Raw genomic sequence first — 14,356 nt, 5'->3', positions numbered from 1 at the left:
TGACCACCACAGGTTGAGTAACCTCTGTGTTGCAAAATAGTGAGACACATATATTTCCATGACAACAGACTACTACTACATCAGTCTGTTGTTTGCTCACTGTTAGTGGTTAGCTGTCCTCGATCAAGACCCACAATGGCTGTATAGTTTGACATTCATACATATTAAAGCAAGATTCAACTCTGGTAGATTGTTGGGTTGTACAGTTCAATGGATCTGATATGATGGCAAAATATCCTCATTAGTTGCTCCATGTTCTCCTGAGCTGCTAATCCACAATACTGGATTTGTGTCTCTCCATTTACTTCAGTAGTGTGGCAAAACAGGTCCCAAAACAACAACTTTTGGGACATAAACAAATAAAAACAAAGCAGATTATGCCAATATAATATCTAATTACATTTGTTTTTGAGGTTGTTTCTTCCCTCCACAAGATTGCAATACATATGTTTCCTGCAGACACTACATGCTGGATCTACTTTCCAGTTCAAATGGAAAATAACAAGAAAAAAGCCATTTAATTTCCTCAAACATCAGCTACCGTAACTTTTTTTTTTTTTTTTTAAATACTGGTAGAATCTATGTGTTTGTGGTTTCAGGGTATAAGCAGGAATCTTGAAGTTAATTTTACTACCTTTAAGACTTTTTCAAGACCCTTTCAATAATTGTTAATACCTCACCGCACAACAACGGAGTACTTTTTACCACGGAGGAGATGTGTTGCTCAAACACTCGGTATGTAGTGTTAGTGTGTGTTTATGACTTGTAGAACATAATAAATTATCTTGAAGGAGTAGATGCTAAATTATTATTTGTTTTAAAAATGTAAATTAATTAGCAAACAAATAAGTCGAAGTGATACCTCTTCTCTGAATAGACAATCTATGTCAGTGCGCTGCTGTAGCCTGGAAATTTTCTTTGCCTTTTGGACTCGTACGGTGCCGGTGCAGTTGTTGTAATGTTTTTTCTTGGTGGTGCAGGTGAAACCACTGGAGGGGTTGTGCCACCCAGATTCGCTTCCCTCCATGTAATTTTTCCCAGACATACGTTCATATTCCACACAAAAACAGCATTTCATTCAAATTATGTCAAATTCTGCGTTTAAAAATAGATTCCTTTTTATTTGGCTAACTCCGCGATTCCGTCCACAATTCGACCCTAGTTAAGTTGCATGCATGGATTCATGTAACATTTCGGTATGTTTGTAATATGCACTGGGAGCGCCAGAGCGTACTTTGTGCTTCTGAATTTCCACCCGCCCGCTCGCTCTGGCGTTCACAGAGACAATTTACGAACGCACCCACAATAGCCTAGTTTTTTATGTACCTGTTCATCTTTGATTTTTAATAAAAATGAATAAATTCACACACTTTTACGATGTTTTTGGGACTCAAACTCTTGGACAGCTAATTCAGAAAAAATACTTTCAAAATTTAAGAAATTTAAGAGCCGTGATAAGACTTTTTAATACTTTTTAAGGGTCTTAATTTTCCCAAAATTGATTTATCACCTTTTAATACTTTTCAAGACCCCGCGGATACCCTGGGTTTGTTTATATGTGAAGAGTGTTATTGTGTTATTTTAGGACCTGTTTTACAGTGGCATGCAAGTGAATGGAGAGACAAAAATACAGTATTATGGATTAGCAACCCAGAGGAGCGCAGATCAGCTGATGAGGATATTTCCCCACCATGTGGACTCAAACCACATCCAGGGTTGTATAGGTGTTGTGGGTGGTTCAACACACTTAGAAGCCAGTGTGGTATTCTGTAGATCTAAACATGTAAATTTGTATCTTTTGCTTTCTTTGTACTATGACTGTATTTATCTGTTATGCCGATGTAAGCAGCCCACCACGTTGAACTACAAAACCTTTTAGGCCAATAAACTGATAATGATCTGCTGGAAAATAAAAGTCTTACATGTGTATGAGTTCAAAAAACCATAACCGCTAACTACCTCTGTACTTTGTGGGGCTGTTTTATTAAATAAAACAACCCCATCACACAGCAGCTCCACAAGCCACTTCAGTGAGCCACCTGACTCAACCCATAGACAACCAGGGGAGATGCATGACTAAAATGGAAGGAATCCACCAGCCAAAAGCCAGAGCCACATGAACTACAGATCAGACACGAGCTTTATGGTCTCTATCAAAGGTGTGCACTAGTCAAACAGAATCCCTCATTTAGACAGAAGACAGCATCTCATACAGCCCAAGTCTGAACATGTTCATCCCATTGCTGTTTTATGTCAGAATCAGTGTTTTGCTCCAGATATAAAGACTTTGCTGTTATGTCACAAATCTCCTTCCAACCACAACTGACTCCATCATGTCAGTCGACAGCAGAATACTGTATGCAAATAATGTTAAAAAAGTTGAAAACAACACTACCATGATAGATAGAGACAGATACCTGATACAGGGTGTAACTGATTTTTATCTGATGCTGTAGTCATGTTTAGTTATGTAATAACATGTGGATAAAACTAGTGAATTAAATCAAGTGATTACATCATTAAACAATATAATTATGACATACGTTTAAGATACTTAACAGTTCTTCTCAGTAAATGTAATACTGTGCTGTCATTATGCCTATCCAGCAACTTATGACATTAAAGGGTTAGTTCACCCATTTTGAAAGATCTGATATTATTCTTAAGAATGTTGAGAATGATGATCGTTTGTGCATCACACACAAATTTGAACAGAAAGAGCAATGAAGAATTAATCTAGATGCTCTATTCTGTGTAAGGTTGTTTTTCTAAGATGTTTCTCATTAGCACTTGACTAAATTAAGGCGGTTATTTTTAAAAATATTAGCTGGTTCACATTTGGAGCATCCAGTCAGTATCCAGCACTCAGTTACAATGAGGGGAAGACAGCACCACTACTGTCCTACAGAACAGCTAGGGCAAGTGAAGTAATGTTTAGTATCCCTTTAATAGGTTTAATGGATACATTTTTTACCCTTTTAAAAGGAACATCTTTAGTACATCTTTCCTAGTGATTATATTAGATCTATCCATTAGTTATTACACTATTAGTTGCTAAATGCCAAAAATTAAAATGTGGGGCGAACACTGGATACTTCAAATTCAGTGATCAAACTTAAAGATTGTGAATACGAGCACAAGATATTGGCTAGTAACACCTTCATTCAAAACAGTATCTTCCTTCAAAAACGTGTATTGATCAAAGCAGAACCGGTTCATCTACGGTGCAGTGACTCGTGGCATACAAGATGTAGGCGTATACATGCAATTCAAGTCCAGGACTGTCAGGCTAGAGGTAAGATGACATCACATAGCAATGGATGAGAACAGCATGCCTGCTTGGCAACACACCTCAGGGGCCACTCGTCCATTTGCATTTTACAAGCAGTTATATATGTGAAAATGTCACTGATTATTCCTTTTACAGACAAGCAGTCAGAAAAACTAAATCAATCATCTTTTTAAAGCCAGCCCACATTAAAGCAGAATCCACAATATATCTATAAAGTATGACAGCTCAATCAATATTCATGAACAGGAACAGCACTTTCCCTAAGGTAAAAACCACAGGATCAAGACTTTCATTTGTGATGCCAGTGAACAGTGGACTTTGTACATCCACCTAAATTCAGTTTATCCACTTATTAATTTGTGGACTACAATTCATCAACTTTCAAGGCTGACATTAATTCTTCAGGCCAAAAATCTTTGCATTCATACACAACAGTAGTATCAAACTTGTCATATGAGAAGAGTCTCTTAGGAAGAACAGAGGCTCTTTGGAAGATGAATGCTGAATACGTGCTTGTTCAAATGCAATCAGTTCTAATTGGTAGAGGTGATTGCTTACTGATAAGAGATTAAAGTTTACCCTCATTTTTATTTACAATTTTATTTACTCATGTTGCTTGAGCTTTTATATCAAAATCAGCCACATTTTATTGCAATGTTGGCATGTGGGGACCAGATAAATATACTGATAGACACATTTAGTCTCTGTGGAGAGTTGGACAAGAACTGTAATCCACACTAGCTGCTATCTCTAGTCAGTAACCAGGCAGAGATGCTTCCCTAGAGGCCTACTTTAGGAAATGACCTTGTGGCAACAAGATATATATGTAAGCCACATCATTGATGTGAATGAGAAAGAGCACGTGGATTTAAAATAGGAAGTGCTCTTTCAATGCTATGTCTCGTTCCATTCCTGAGAGAGAAACCCTCTGATTTCCTTCCCAATGCCAAGAGTCAGCAGGGTATCTGCAGGTTTAGAGTTACATCTAAGACTTTTTAAGACTTTTTTTAATGACACACTGAAAGAAATATAGGACCAATATTTAGGATAAAAATTTAGGACCAATAACAAAATTTGCAAGATGCATGTAACAACACCAATTACTTTGGTTTGGGGCCATTTTGTCCAAATGTCTAAGTAAGCTTTGATTCCCTTTGTGCCAAGTTTGAAAGACTTCTTAAAAGACCCCATGAAATGGCCTCTCACTGTCTTGATTTTATGTATTTCCTCTTGATTTAGAAAGTTTGGGACAGTGCAGGGAAGCATCATTCTCAAGTGCAAACCAATGGGATCTGAGTTTAGGTTATTTAAAGGGATAAGGTGGATGAGAGGATGTTTTAAGATTTGTGAGGGTTTTATTGTTTGAAATTTTGATTTACACCCACTAGTGCAGAATGATGTCATTATTTAAGATACTCTGTTTTACAGGAAGTAGAAGTCACGCAAGGTCATTTCTGGGGATTTAAAGTATTTTGCAAGGGGCCTCATTCAGGACTCAACCACGTCAACAAACTGAGGTTATCCAACCACTCTTTGAATTCACACTTCTCCATGACTACACTACTCATCAATCAAGCTGGGGCTAAGTTGTTGGCTTAGAGTATAAATAACAGTTGTTAGTGAAGGTAGTTAGCTAGCAAAAGCGTCTCTCTTCTTCTGTGTGTCTGCTCTGAGCGTTCCCATCAAATATAACATCATCACTGTTGGTTTTGCTCATTTTGGTGTGCATGATACAGCAAAAACTGTAAATCCAGAAGTTCTGTTACTTATTCTTGTGAGATTTATTTTCCATGTCTGTGGCATGTCTAAGACCTTTGAGCGATGGATATACTTTGATGCCAATTAAAAGCCTTATTTTCAGACAAATGATTTTCAGACTATGCAAGGATCCATAGATACCCTGGACAATCTCCTTTCAAGGTGGGTCTGAAGGATGTACAGGTAATAGCTGTATTGTAGTTGTTAACAGCTACTTTTAGTATGGATGTAGGTTAGACATGCTTTTGTCTGAATGGTGCACTTTTGAGGGACTTACACATAAACCTGAGGTGTTCTGTGAAAGATAGATCCTTCTAGGTCTCAAGTGGCAACAAAATAGGTGACATGAGCCTTTTACTCTGGTTTAAAAGCGCCTTTTATTAGTTTCATATTCGAACGGGGGTGACGTTCAGTGGGAAACATGAGTCTTGTGAAATCTGATACACCTGCAATTCTGTGTATGACACAATGTGCTGCATGCCACATTTATTTTGTGTGGGTGGTTAGTATTCACAGACACTGAAGTTTGCTGATCTTCCTCTGATTTTTCACACTCAGACCTACTTTGATGCCTAACATGGATGTGCCTTCCCAATGTTTCTTTATTGGTGATGTTACACCAAAAATGTAATTCTACACATGTTTGACATGTCCATGTCAAACAAACATGCAAATGTTCTGGTCTGGTGACATTCACCAGGTCTAAAAACCTGTTTGTTTTGTACTGAAGATCCCTCTCTCTCTCTCTCTCTCTGTGTGTGTGTGTGTGTGTGTGTGTGTGTGTTTTCCCCTAGCATATGATTCCATTTTTAAGGAGTCGCAGATTATGGTGGTGTTTTTTATAGTATAAACTATGATCTCCTGTGAGAACTCACCATGAGGCAAATATCCACAAATATTTTCAGAAAAGCACTGATTTACATTTTCCCCTATCAAGACACTATACTCTTTTGATACTGTTTCTGATGCTTTTTACTGCAATGTCAAATAATTATGATTTAAGCCAGCTTCAAAAAGGTGGGAAAATTGAGTACAGCTAGATTTGCGCTCACTACACTTGTGCTAATAATAAATACATGAACCATTCTAACAAAACAACACTAAAAAACAACAACATGGGTTGACATGAGTGGGTGTAAATGACATTGTGTTGCTGCTTTTGCTGGTTTTCCTCTGACTTACTTGAACTGAATGCTTCCATGTTCATTTAAGCGTTGAGTGAGCGAGCTGACCCTTGGGCCCATGAAAACAGTTTAATACCACTGTGTAATGTAAAACAAAAACACATGGCTTTCAACGAGAAAATAAGCATTTTTTCCCTCATTTTTCAGAAGCATGTATTTGCAGATATGTAATTTTTTACTTGACAGCAACAATATTTATCCATGTCTGGAGACATACAAGGTCCTGCCTTGCACAGACTAACAAATATGAGCTAATAACTGCCAAGTAATGTTCCAATTGGTCAAATTTGTATATCTATATCAATTAAACAAACAATCATCTAATGTAATGCATGACCAAAGTATGCAATATTATCGGAATGTTACATGATGAACCAATCCTACTTTATTATGTGGTGAAATACACTCTATTTTTAATTTATGTAATGACAATATTGCCTAATAATTTAATAAATCATCAATCCCAAAGGCATCCATGCACATGTTGAGAAATTAAGATTTCTTTTCAGCATCAACAGGAAATAACAGTATTTACCTTACATTTCACATTGTGACGGATTTCCGAGTTGGAGGAAAAATCTGCATTCTTGGATGTGATGTGTAAATCTTGTTTTGTGTATGTCTTTGTATATTAATTTGCTGATGTTAGGGAGTTTTTTTTTTGACATCATCACTAAATGACACCCCTGCATACTGCAACAATTTACTGTATTATCAGATAAGGAATTATTACAACATCCATCTCAAAACATTACAATACCTAGCAATTCATAATCTTGACTGTTTTTAACCCATTTATTATGACATCAGTCGTGATATGCCTCCATCACCTTCTGTCTGCTATGCTGTTCATGTCTGTAACTGATGTCATGTCTGTGATATCAGAATGACACATGACATGCTTTATTCTTGCGTCACAATAAGATCATGTCTCACAGACACTCCTACCCTGACAATCTCCAGGTACACATTAGTATTAACTTAAATCAGCAGGTCTTACTGGGCTCCATCTGTCATTAAAGACATTGAAACAAAATTGGAACTTTGGTCAAGTGTTTGGCTATCTAGTTACCTGGCCTGATTTCCACATGGTGGTAAAAAAATCTTCTTTAGTTGCTCTGTGCTCCCCTGGGCTGCTTATCCACAATACTGGATTTGTGTTGCTCCATTCGCTTTAAAAATAAAGTCCTGGTACCCATTCTTTTATGTAATTTCAATTATCTGTGAAGGCACTATCAGCAGCGATGCTAAGGGGTTTTCAATATAGTGAGTCCCAGGTTCCCACCCTGAGTGGGTCCCAGGGAAACTGCTTTGAATTCTCTTCACCAGGGTGGGAATTACCGTTCATTTGGAAAAATGATTCGCTCACCAATTCAGTCACTAGTTCATTCAGTGATTCTGCTTGAGAGCTGTGCTGGTGCTGCATCGCTCCTAAACACCAGGTCAACTGAGCCTTGGAGTGATAAGCCTTCATTCTCTCATTCAGTGAAGGAGGCTGAATGAAAACAGAGCGACTCAGCTAGCTTACCTTTCAGTTTAGTCCCAGCTGTGTTGTAAAGACATTACAAACTGCTGCCTCCCACTCACAGAAGTTATGCAGAGATAATCCATTTTGTCAACTGCGTGACTTCTTGAACACATTCGTTTGCATTAAAAAAAAACAAAAAAAACAACAACTTTACTTTCCAATTCAAGACGCGCATCTTCTCATGAACTGGGATGAAAATGAAACTTAAATGGATGTTTGGGTGCGCTTGTTAATTCCAAAACGGCCCGGTTCACTGTAGGGATAGTAAATTCTTTAGTTCAATAGCAGCTGAGTCAGCTATATTTTGATTTGGCCTCCTTCACAGAATTACCAAATCTCATTCAGTGAACAAGAGAAAAAGTGCTGAGTTAGCATTATCAGGGAAACCATAGGGTGCATCCTCTGGAGTTCACCGTGTCCTTTTGGATTTGAATGTGTCAGAGACGCAGGGCGCATACTGCTCAAGATCACTGCTATCAGGTCATTTCTTTCTGGCATAAGGCTACTATGTAGAGGGTACCTTCAGATGCTAACTGCCGCATCTACTTTCCCACTCAAACAGGACAATAACAAGAGGAGAGACATTTAATTTAATCAAAAAATGGGTGCCGGGACTTTAGAATAGAGTGATAGTTGAGAGAGACAGGACAGCCAAGACAGGGAGAGGGGATGACATGCAGCAAATGGCTTGGTTTGGAAACGAAACTGGGGAGCTGCAGTGGGGACCTAATGCATGGCATGTGTTCTAAACGTGAGCCATTTAGGCACCCCACTTTTTTTTTCTTTTTTTTTTTATATTAGCACTGCTTTGTTTACATTACAAAGTTTTTTTGAACTATTGAAATAAATTGAGAGATAGAAACACAGTATTGTGGATGAGCAGCTCAGGGGAGCACAGAGTGACTAATGAGGATATTTCACCACCATGTGGACTCTTATCACACCCTGGGAACTTATTGTAAATTTGCTAAATTTCATCCATGTGACTGTAGCTGACTGGCTCCATGGTGGCACCTCAGCAAACACTCTGGTGAATGATGGTGGGCTTCCTCCTAACACTCTAACATACACTGAATGAGAGTTGAATCTGCAGACTATATTTAATACTAAAATGTACAGCTATCAAGTCAAATATGCCTGGGTGAATCAAGATCCTGACACAAAGGAAAGCATTATCCTGCTGATTACACAACTGCTTACAAAAGACATAGGTCATCTAAGAGTAAATACTGATTTGAAATTATTTTCTTACAAGTTAAATTAATTTCAGTACTTCCTCCAAAAGTAGTTCAGGAGAACAAAAACCACAGAAATATCAGTAGCCAGCATCGACGGCTACACTGTAGCAGAAATGTAACCACAACAACTTAAACAAATCTGTGATTCAGCTTCTCCAATAAAATCAAAGTAATTTGGAGAAATCTCAGTGTTTCTGACCTTTATTAGCTTAGCTGTTTGTCTGCTGTAATATCTCTCTACCTAAAGGTGCTTCAGCTTAATTCAATTTAATTGCGGAGTGATATGATTAGATGTGAAACAGTCATCTGTTATTTAGAAATGTGATCGCTGGCTGTTCATAACTGAGCAAAGCCATGGAATAAAGTCAAATACAATAAAAACTTCCAAACTCTACATCTTACTTGGAAAAATGCCAGTGGCCTACTCCTAACTGACATAGCTCATATTTCATACTAAAAGCTTAACTTTGGTAGGGTGTTGGGTGGTATAGTTATCTGGACATTAGGCCTATATCCACATGGTGGTGAAATATCCTCATTAGTTGCTCTGTGCCCCCCCTGGACTGCCAATCCACAATAATATATTTCTATCTCTCCAATCACTTCCACAGTGCATCAAAACAGTTAGCAAAATAACACTTTTAGCATGAATAAAGCAGATTATGCCCCTATAAAAAGCAAGTCTCTGCACCCATTTTCTCCATGTAATTACAATTAATTGTGAAAGTTCTATCAGGTTGTCTCTTCATGGCGCAAGGCTGCAATGCGGAAGTTACCTTCAGGCGCTACCTGCTGGATCAATTTCCCAATACAAATATTAAAATAACAAGAGAAGAAATGTTTAATTTCCTCAAGAAAAGGGTACCAGAATTCATCGTGGCATAATCTGTTTTGTATGCGTTAGGCCTACTTTAAGCGCTGGAAGTGTCATTTTGGCACTGGATTTCCCTCGTTATGACAATGAATGGAGATAGAAATACATTATTCTGGATCAGCAGCCCAGGAGACCAACTAATGAAGATCTTTCACCACCATGTGGGCTCCCCAGGTAAGTATACCACCCAACAAAGTTCAATTTTGTTTTAAGTGTTAGCATGGAGCATTGGAACACACAGATGACTTTGATGCCTACGTTCTCCTCACTTTATGTCTAAGCCGACCTTTGGGACCATCCAATATTACCAAAAACTTCCAGCAGCATACAGCAGCTGATGTAGCCTCCGTCACAACCCTTAACACAGACAAAGTTTTCACAGCTATAGACAGACTTCCTCAATCAGTTGGAGACCATAAAATCACAGGATACTACAAAATGTTATTATGGTTATGATGCAGTTCATACTGAAAGAACAACTGTAGTGTGAGCCAAGTCTTCCACACTGTTACCAGGCAATGAAATAGCAAATCTGTCAAAGCAAGCCAGGGTAATCTAATCTCAACCAGAGTGTATCTGACAGGACAGCTGACTCACTGGATGTGGGATTCACATTAACCTTCACAAACTAGTGTGATCTAAAACACTACCCTGATTTTGAAAGTGAAACACTACACTACATACTAGACTATGGAAAGGTTTACGTATGAAATTCATAATTCAATTTAAAGGTGTGGGTGTCATATTTTACAACTAGATTGTGCTTCATCCTTTAAATAAAAATAGATAAACCCTGCCTTCCAGTTATTCATCAAAATACAACCCCCCTACCAATATGAGACAACAAAAAAGCTAATTATGAATGTATACATTCCTGCTTAAAAGGCCTGGTCGTATACTTTGAAGTTACTTCTTAAAATTAATGTCAGCCTGTAAAACGGTGGCTGAAGTCTATTCCACTAATAAAAACGGGGTGTACACTGGATTGAGTTTAACAGTCTGCTCCATTCGTTCCTATAACCTTCAATACAGCGTCGCTTTTTATCACTTAAATGGAGTTTGGGCGACATTTGCAGATGCAGTGTTTCCTCTAGTCCCTGGCATTTTTATCGATGGCAAACAAGCGACTGTCAGGCCGATTCATAAAAAGCCAAGCAAAAGTGTCGTGTTAGTAACGCTGCTTAATGTCGCTAACCGTTTGTACATGGTGTTACTTCGTATTCAGGGACACATGGGCAAAACTTTAACATAGGCCCGGGTTACCAGATGCTGCTGATATTTAACTAGAAATTTCGGAAACTCACCGTTAGAGAATTTGCCGTTAAAAAAAACACCGTTTCACCGCCCAGGCTACTTCAAAAGATATGGTTGACTGACTTTCACGATGAAAAGCTAATAAAAAATACAAAGTCGGAGTCGAAAAGTTGTGGAGGAAAGCGGGTGACTGGTTGGTAAAGTCCTGCCATAAGAGATGAGGTCACTGCGATAAAAATAAAAGGATGCCGTCATTGAAGCTCCAGTCAAATGAACTCAACAGGCTCCTTAAAGGCACAAGCAGTCTTCCTCCGCCGTGCCGCGGCCCGGCGCTAACCCTCCGCCGGTGTTAAGCAGACAAGAAAAAGGCATAAATAGTCATGTGGACTTAGTTTAAACCGCACATGTTGTTGTGAAGGCCCGCTTATTAGCTGCAGGACTGGACTGAGGGCTGGGCGGAGCGATACACTGCTAACTGACTGACATCAGCCTGCCACCTCCATACTTCCTGTTCAGCTTTATGCCTCTGGACGCTGACTTCTGGTGTTTCTGTCATATGGAAAAGTTTTGAATCGCTTATAAACAACGTATTATTATTGTTGTTGTTGTCGTCATTATTGTTATTGTTGTTGTTATTGTTATTATTATTGTTATTGTTATTGTTATTATTATTATATTTGTAATTTTACTTTATTTTATTTCATTCTTCTTCTTCTTTTTTTTAGTGTTAATGTTTTGAATGTCAATCAAATTTTTTTAAAGGTATTTTTGTAACCCCCAGAAATATTTTAAGTTATTTTAATTATTCGTATTTATTTTATTTTATTTTATTTTATTTTTACTTGTTATTTCTTATTATGCCATCTGTTTCTGTCGGTTTTTTTTTTTTTTCAATGATTGTGGTGATCACATTCTTAAATTACTTTGACAAGTATTTTTGTAACCCCCCAGAAATATTTTAAGCTATTTTTATTTATTCCTGTTCTATTTTATTTTATTTCTCATTTTTTATTGCTTATTACTATTGAGCTTGAGCGCCCACACAGAGTGCTGACCTCAACTCCATCCAACACCTTTGGGATCAGCTAGAACGGAGATTGCGAGCCGGGCCCTCTGGTCCAACATCAGTGTCTGAGCTCACAAATGCTCTTCTGAATGAGCAGGCCAAAATTCCCACAGACACACTCCAACATCTGGTAGAAAGTCTTCCCACAAGAGTGGAAGCTGTTCTGCTGCAAAGAGGGACCAACTCCATATAAATGCCCATATTAATGGATTTAAGATGGGAGGTCAGAAAAGCTCCTGTAGATGTAATGTGGAGGTGGCCAAATACTTTAATTCATATAGTGTCTCTACAAAGGTTTTTCAATTTCCTGATACAATTCAGGTATGAGCTGTGTTTCAAATAATTAGTTCTGTTAACCTCTAACTTCACAAAGCAAACATGGAAACAGGTGGTGCAAGAATCATTTCCCTTTCTTCTTGTTCTTGTTCTTGTTCTTCTTCTAGTTCTTCTTCTTCTTTAGATATTTCTGTCTAAAATGCCAACAGATGCAATGTACTGATGTAAATGTACAAATCTTCAATGGACTTTCCAGGGTATTCATGCCGCGTTGCAATAACTCTTTCAAAACATCTGTATGTTTGCTGTACTGTATGAGAAACAGGAGAGTAGCTACTGTTTCATATTACACAAGAACAAAAGTAGTATTTGATCATTTTTTGAAATCTATGTTTGAAATGAACATGGGCTTTTTCCTGCATATTGATCACAGTCTTTTCCCCTGCACTGAACAAGGTTCAATCAGAACCACTTTGCAAATATTGCTCAGTCTTTGCCTAAAGTAGACAAAGGTAATTATTAAGTTTCTGTTTGATGAGTTCATTAACCACCTGACTTCCATGCTGCTTTTGAGGTGCAACGTTTCATTTCCCTCGAGAGCAGGCTGTACAAGGGGAAGTGGTTTGAGAACAATGGGTGTGAGGAGGCCAGCAGAAGACAGAAAGGTTTCTCATACTGGAGCAATTAGCATGCATGGTTACCCTGGTCTGCTGAATATGAATAAAATGATCAAAGCAAAGAGAGCTGCTGCACAGCTGAAAGTAACTGTTAACTCTAAAGCTTTCAAAAAGAGCATTTCAGTTTGAAGCAGTTATGTTTAATCAAATGCCCTAGTTTTCTATAAATTAGCATTTGGAGAAAATTGCAATGATGTTATATTCAGTGTTCAGTGTTCAGGAGGGAGTATTCCCAGGAAAGATATGGGCACTTCCTCTGTCTGAATGACATCCACCTGTCCTTATGAATCACACTGATTGGCCTAATGGGAGCACAAGAACTGAAGGTCCAAATGTCAAACTACTGCACCACCGGTCCAATCTAGATGAAACTTACAGGCAGAGGAATGGAGAAACTCAGTTTGGACTAAAATGTCATAGTTTTAAAGGGATAGCCCACATATTTATACTCTACATTTTAACTCACATCAAAACATCAGCAGTCATCACTAGACTTGTCGAAACAGTTTGAAATGTGCCATCTACATAAACAAAAGCTGGACAATGGTGAATTATATCTGGCTCAAACCACATCTACCTACAAACTGTAAGGGACAGTTGTGCCATTTTGAAAAATGTGATACTTTGTCACTTTATTGATTATTTATTATTATTATTGTGATTATTTATTATATTATATCACTTCTCCCCAGCTGTTCTGTAGGACAGTAGTGGTGCTCTCTTCCTCTCATTGTTACTGAGTGCTGGATACTGGCTGGATGCTCCAAATGCTAACTGTTAGCCTCCTGCCACTGAGCTGGACTTCCCCCCAGCTAACATTTGTAAAAGCGTCTCTCACTTTAAAATGATTACAGACATTTCAAGTTTTACGTTTGTTACATTTTTTACCTACAGTTTAATTTAGTGTAGCATCTCTCTCTCTCCAACCCAATATCATACCAAAGCGTGTAATGCATCCACCACCTCACCTGCCCCCTCGTGCACACTATGTCACTGCTCTGTCATACAGCTGTGTGTTGTTCACACATTAGTGGCACACACTGTGACACTGACACACTTCGCTGTGGTGGACTGGTGGCCCCTGTGCACGCTTTGCCTCGATGCTGGGCTGCTCTCGCTCAGGATCAAGATGTTCCAGGCTGGAGAGGCGTTCAGATCTCCAAGCATCTGGAGGTGCCGATGCAGTGCTCAAAGGTCACTGCTAAATCA

This window comes from Myripristis murdjan, chromosome 23 (genome assembly GCF_902150065.1).
Source record: "Myripristis murdjan chromosome 23, fMyrMur1.1, whole genome shotgun sequence".
Taxonomy (NCBI): domain Eukaryota; kingdom Metazoa; phylum Chordata; class Actinopteri; order Holocentriformes; family Holocentridae; genus Myripristis; species Myripristis murdjan.
Note: the sequence above shows the minus strand (reverse complement) of the source record.